Genomic DNA, 6,398 nt, shown 5'->3' on the forward strand with positions numbered 1-6,398 from the left:
TAAGAATACTGGCCTTCCAATGGCATTCCATCTACCAAGTCAGGATTTCAAGGAGCACATTGGGCCTGTGACTCCGAATCTTTGGAACATTGTCTCTGGCGATTACCAGACCTGGGCGATCTTTAGGAAGCACTGACGTTATTTTGTCTTTTAAGTATGGTGTCAGGCAAGTGGAAAGTGGCAGTTTTTATAGGCTCTGAATCATTTCTCTGTTATTAGTAGCTCCCTTATCGTAGGATATATATGTGTGTGTGTGTGTGAAAATATGTCTAAATAGTATTTTTTCCATTCACAGTTTAGGGTTTTGTGTATCTCATTCAGTCTTTATAATTCAACAGGTATAGCAACATTGACACCTGTAACTACCTACTGCAATCCTGGTCTTGTTGCCATTTCATCAATCTCTCTATATCGTGATTACTTGTTACTCAACTTTTATGATGCCGCCACAACTTACCCGCCTTGGATTGCTTTAAAAGAATTGCTCCTGTGCTCACTTCAGCAGCATATATACTAAATTGGAAGGCTACACAGAAGATTAGCGTTGCCCTGTGCAAGGACGACACACAAATTAGTGAAGTGTTCCATATTTTTAATCTATGTGAATGAGGCAGGAATAACTCCGAAAAAGAGGGTGAGAATAGTTGCACAACTTGAAGAATGTAGTAATGTCACCAAATGATACAGGTGGAAACTGGAATCAGCGTATGTTTTGCTGTGTCTACTCTCAACAATAACAACAAAATAAATATCATTAAAAAAAGAATTGCTTGTGCCCGGCCACAACCGATGACTGCCCTGACAGGGAGCACAACAGAGAACCCCTGAGGGAGCAGGAGATCAGTGGAATGCAGACCCCAAATTCTCACAAAAAGACCAGACTTAATGGTCTGACTGAGACTAGAGGAATCTCGGCGGTCATGGTCCCCAAACCTCCTGTTGGCCCAGGACAGGAACCATTCCCGAATACAACTCATCACACATGGATTGGACTGGACAATGGGTTGGAGAGAGATGCTGATGAGAAGTGAGCTACTTGTATCAGGTGAACACTTGAGACTGTGTTGGCATCTCCTGTCTGGAGGGGGGATGGGAGGATAGAGAGAGTTGGAAGCTGGCAAAATTGTCACGAAAGGAGGGACTGGAAGGGCTGACTCATTAGGAGGAAAGCAAGTGGGAGTACAGAGTAAGGTGTATATAACTTATATGTGACAGTTTGACTTGATTTGTAAACGTTCACTTGAAGCTGAATAAAAGTTAATAAATATATATATGTATATATATAAAGAATTGCTCCTTCTAAAATATCATTAAGAGCCCAAATGGATGTACAGATTACTTATATAATTAATCAACAGTAATTTGAATTCAAGAATTGCTGAGCACCGTTGCAATAAAAACACCTTAAGGAGTCACGGAGTTGGGATCTCTGAACAAGAAATGATGGATGCTTACGGTAACAAGTGTGGCCCTTTCCAGAAAGACACTTCTATAGAAATATTTAGACAAGGGAAAATTTTTGAAACTGCATGCAGCGTTTTCTCCTTTAATTTCTATTACAGCCTCTTCTCAACTGAGTCACCATGTAACTTAAGAAAATCCCCTTGTGTACCAATACGGAAGCGAGAGGGTTCAGGGATTCTTGGCAGCCAAACCAGAAATCTAATCCTACAATGAGTAAATTGACCTGTGTGTGTGAGCTGCTCACCCTGCTGAGTGGAATCAGCTCCCCTAGGACGCTAAGACCCTCATCTAGAAATAATCTCTTGTCGACAGCACTGGGTTCTGGGTACCCCACAATGGAATCCCAGAGTGAACTGAATGCCTCTTACCCAGGTTTGCTACTGAAGGATGAGCCCAGTGTACTTTTAAAGGCATGGCAACCTCCTCTCTCCCCTGCTGCTGAAATCATTGCTTAGAAAATCAGTTGCAAGTCAATGGTAAGGAGAACCCACATAGAAGCAAGGAAATGGCACTTTGCTTGCCCAAGGGAAATATTTAAAGAAGATTTTATTTTATACTTCGTGTTAGCCATTTTCTGTTGCTCTTTAACACAATGAAACAAAGAAACATGGATGGGCCACTGTAATGGGGTTTGAGTGAGTATCCTGGGAATGTATGACTTCTTCTCTGTTGTAATTGCGTTACTGGTGCTGTTCCATACAGCAGAAATGTGGCTACTAGTATTCATCTAAAAGATGCCCTAAGGCTGAAACCTTCCCCATGTGCTGAGTAAAGACAGTGGGAATGTGGTTGGGGAATTTAAAACCCACTCAAACATCATTAATTAGAAATTCCCTGATGAAATTAAACCTTGGTATCTTGTTGGGATCGTTTCTTGACATTCCGAGTGATTCTGTTTTTTAATAAATAGCAGAGTACTCAGGGCCACGTTGTTAAGTGTACTTGATTTCTAAGAAAACTTGCCAGATTAGCAACGCTTTTCCAAATAGCCAAAATGGATGGATAAATAAGCTGGTAGTTTTCAAGGAATTCTCTACTCAAGTGATTTCGTTGTACTTAGATACAAAGCCTAAGGCCGACCTTAAACCTCTAAATCTGACGCCTTCACTGAAAACCCTTCTCAAACAAATAGGGGAGGCGTCTGTCATGAGCACTCAAAGATGTCATGGTCACTAATGATTTGAAAGCAGAGCAGGGCAGGGGACTTCTATGTCTAGAAAAGAAGGATTACTTTTGCCAATTTTAGTTGCCTTTTAGCTTCTGTATATTTCAAACACTAGAGGGAGACAATAGAGATTAGCAGGTTCAATATTTCACACCAAAGAGGGCAGCAGTAACCCATCCACCTGGTACATTCCATCATAATTTTCAACAAGACCATGGTCCTGTGATCAGTTTTAATTCTAAAGCATGTCTCCACCAGAGCCTCCATAGCAAGCTGCAGTCTGAATTGCCCCATACATTCTAGTACTCAATTATACGAATGCTAGCTGTTGCCTATATACGGCTTTTCATTGTTATTTATTAATAACTGCTTTTTATTGAGTGAATAATACCTGAGAAGCAATGGGCTAAGCACCTTATATACCACAATTCACGTAAGATTCACACACTCAGTAAGTGAAAAACCTGAGACAACCCAGATCCATCTGACTTCAAAGCACAAAATTGTCTCTCCGACTAATTACAAGCAAATTGAGGGCAAAAGCCATAGCAAAGACTTTTGGGGCACCTCCTGACACAGCTTGTTCAGAACTAGACCCATCATATCACAGTGAGTACTTTTGAATTGATTTTTTATTTGGATCTACAAATCTAGATTCATACACTATAGATTACTATAAAATACTCGAGTATTATTGAATTGGGCATCACTAAGATATCAGCAGAGCTGTTGTTGTTAGGTGTCATCTAGTTGATTATGACTCAAAGCAACCCTATGTACAACAGAACGAAACACGGCCGGGTCCTGCGCACAACCCTCATAATCGTTGTTATGCTTGAGCCCATTGTCGCAACCACTGTGTCAATCCATCTCACTGAGAGTCTCCCTCTTTTTCGCTGACCCTCTACTTTACCAAGCATGATGTCCTTCTCCTGTCACCATGTCCAAAGTAAGTGAGACAAAGTCTCACCATCCTTGCTTCTAAGGAGCATTCTGATTGTACTTCTTCCAAGACGGATTTGTTTGTATTTTTGGCACTCTATTTTTTTTTTTATGGTAGACTCAATATTCTTCACCAACACCATAATTCAAAGGCATCCATTCTTCTTCAGTCTTCCTATTCATCATCCAGCTTTCACATGCACAGGAGGTGATTGAAAACACCATGGCTTGGGTCAGGTGCACCTTAGTCTTCAAGGTGAAATCTCTGCTTTTCAACACTCCAAAGAGTTCTTTTGCAGTAGATTTGACCAATGCAATGTGTCTTTTGATTTCTTGACTGCTGCTTCCATGGGTGTTAATTGTGGATCCAAGTAAAATGAAATCCTCAACAACTTAGATCTTTTCTCAGTGTTATCAATATGCTGCTTATTGGTCCAGTTGTGAGGATTTTTGTTTTCTTTATGTTGAGGTATAATCCATACTGAAGGCTGTGATCTTTGATCTTCATTAGTAAGTGCTTCAAGTCCTCTTCACTTTCAGCAAGCAACGTTGTGTCATCTGCATAATGCAGGTTGTTAATGAGTCTTCCTCCAATCCTGATGTCCCGTTCTTCTTCATATAGTCCAGCTTCTCAGGTTATTTGCTCAGCGTACAGATTAAGTATGGTGAAAGGATACAGCCCTGATGCACACCTTTCCTGATTCTAAACCACACAGCATCCCCTTGTTCTATTCGAAAAACTGTCTCTTGATCTATGTACAGGTTCCTCATGAGCACAATTAAGTGTTCTGAAATTCCCATTCTTTGCAATGTTATCCATAATTTGTTATGATCCGCACAGTCAAACACCTTTGCATAGTCAATAAAACACAGGTAAACATCTTTTTGGTATTCTCTGCTTTCAGCCAGGATCCATCTGACATTCACAATGATATCTATTGTTTCACATCCTTTTCTGAATCCGGTTTGAATTTCTGGCAGTTCTCTGTTGATATACTGCTGCAGCCATTTTTGAATGATCTTCAGCAAAATTTTGCTTGTGTGTGATATTAATGATATTGTTCTATAATTTCCACATTCGGTTGGATCACCTTTCTTGGAAATAGGGATAAATACGGATCTCTTCCAGCCGGTTGGCCAGGTAGCTGTCTTCAAAATTTCTTTTGCATAGACGAGTGAGCACTTCCAGGGCTGCATCTGTTTGTTGAAACATCTCAATTGGAATGTAAGAGTTGGACACAAAGAAGGATTGGGAGTTTGAAAATATGGCCAGTGGGGCTAGGATTATAAAAAGATGTTCATCTCATTGTGACAAACCATAGCTGCTAATGACAAAAGTAGTCCATTCTATCCTTTGTTGATACATATATAAAAACACACATACATACACACAATTTAGAATGTGCTTAATAAGAGGATTTGTTTAAAAAAAAAAAAAAAGCATTGAACTTGTTAGCCAGCTTTATTTCCTGTTCCTCCAAATGCTTCCATGAGGATACTTAGCTTGGAGACCACAGCCTTCATTAGAGACACTGATGATGGATCCAGGGATTTTCAAGGCTTAGTCATCAACCATTACCAAGGAAACCACTGCAATGAGAGAGTCAAAAATCCACTTGTCTGGGAGTCAGGAGCTGTAGGTTCTAGTCTTGGCTGGATGACCTTAGGCAAATCACGTAGCCCCTTTGGGGTTCTAGAAGATTTTGTGGTTTTATTTCCTAGAAGCATGTTTCTTTATTGAGACTATTTAAATATCTCCATTTCTTCTTAGCAATGAATCATTAGATAATATAGATATCAGCAAAAGAAGCTTTTCTGTATCCACTTCTGACAATATCATCTAAGAATAAGGATTGCAGTCTTCACTGGATAACAAATTAACTAAAGATTCAAGCTAATTTCAAGTGTCAAGGTGGTGTACATACAGGTTCAAGTTTGCATGTATATGGAGATCATGGGTATAAACTCTTGTTTCATTTAATAAACATAAAAAGAAGTTCTATTGTACCTGTCTAAATCCAGGGCCCACCAAAGTTACATCAATTAGATCTTTGTATCTCTTTTTTAAATTCTTCTGTTCTTTCCAGAAAAACACATTGATTGTTTTCCTTTAGTAGAAAGAAAATATTTGTGCAAGTGAAAGATAGGGTCATAAAAAGCAAGTGAGAGGAGCTTGAGCTTTGAGTCTTCGGGCCACCCAACTGGGCCTGAAGTTTTCCGGATGCCTTGGCAGTGAGCACTTCTCTGACCCTGAGACCTTGAGGAGGGACGCAAATCGCAATGGGTTCATCAGGCATCCTGCTGATGAACTCAAAAGGCCTCCACCGTTCTGGGCAGAGTTAAAAAGGAGATGAACTCTCCGGGTGCCCACTCTTGTAATTACTTAGTGGAGTTAGAATGAAAACTGAAACAAAAGCATTCACAATCAGTCAATTTTAGAAGTATTTTCACCTTCTGTGTTTAACACTTTCGTACTGTTTGAACTTTTACAAAAGCATATTTTAATTTTGTCATTAAAAACAACAAGGAAGATATGGAAAACACTGTACAAGTGCTATTTTATTTGATTCATTCATTTTAATAAACATCTGTTGAGCCAGGTAAAAATGATATAGCTGCTGTCTTAAAGGGCATTACAGATTTTTTAAAAAAAGCAAAACAACAACAAACTTTTTAAAATGTAATACATATAATTTTCTGAAAAATTCATGTCTAAAAAACTCAGATCTAACAATGGTTCTACAACTTGCGACAATGTAGTTTTAGACACACACACACAAAAATTATTTTCCCTGCCACAAAATTGAGTTATGTAGAGAATATAGTA

General features: G+C 39.3%; 1 non-coding gene across 1 annotated transcript; it reads left to right on the top strand.

Annotated features, from left to right (window-relative positions):
• The first annotated feature begins 489 nt into the window (after window positions 1-489).
• On the top strand, window positions 490-594 carry LOC111751641 (U6 spliceosomal RNA). The gene has a single exon (XR_002786763.2). It is a non-coding gene; the product is annotated as a U6 spliceosomal RNA (small nuclear RNA).
• The last annotated feature ends 5,804 nt before the right edge of the window (window positions 595-6,398 follow it).

Source organism: Loxodonta africana, chromosome 13, assembly GCF_030014295.1.
Source record: "Loxodonta africana isolate mLoxAfr1 chromosome 13, mLoxAfr1.hap2, whole genome shotgun sequence".
Taxonomy (NCBI): domain Eukaryota; kingdom Metazoa; phylum Chordata; class Mammalia; order Proboscidea; family Elephantidae; genus Loxodonta; species Loxodonta africana.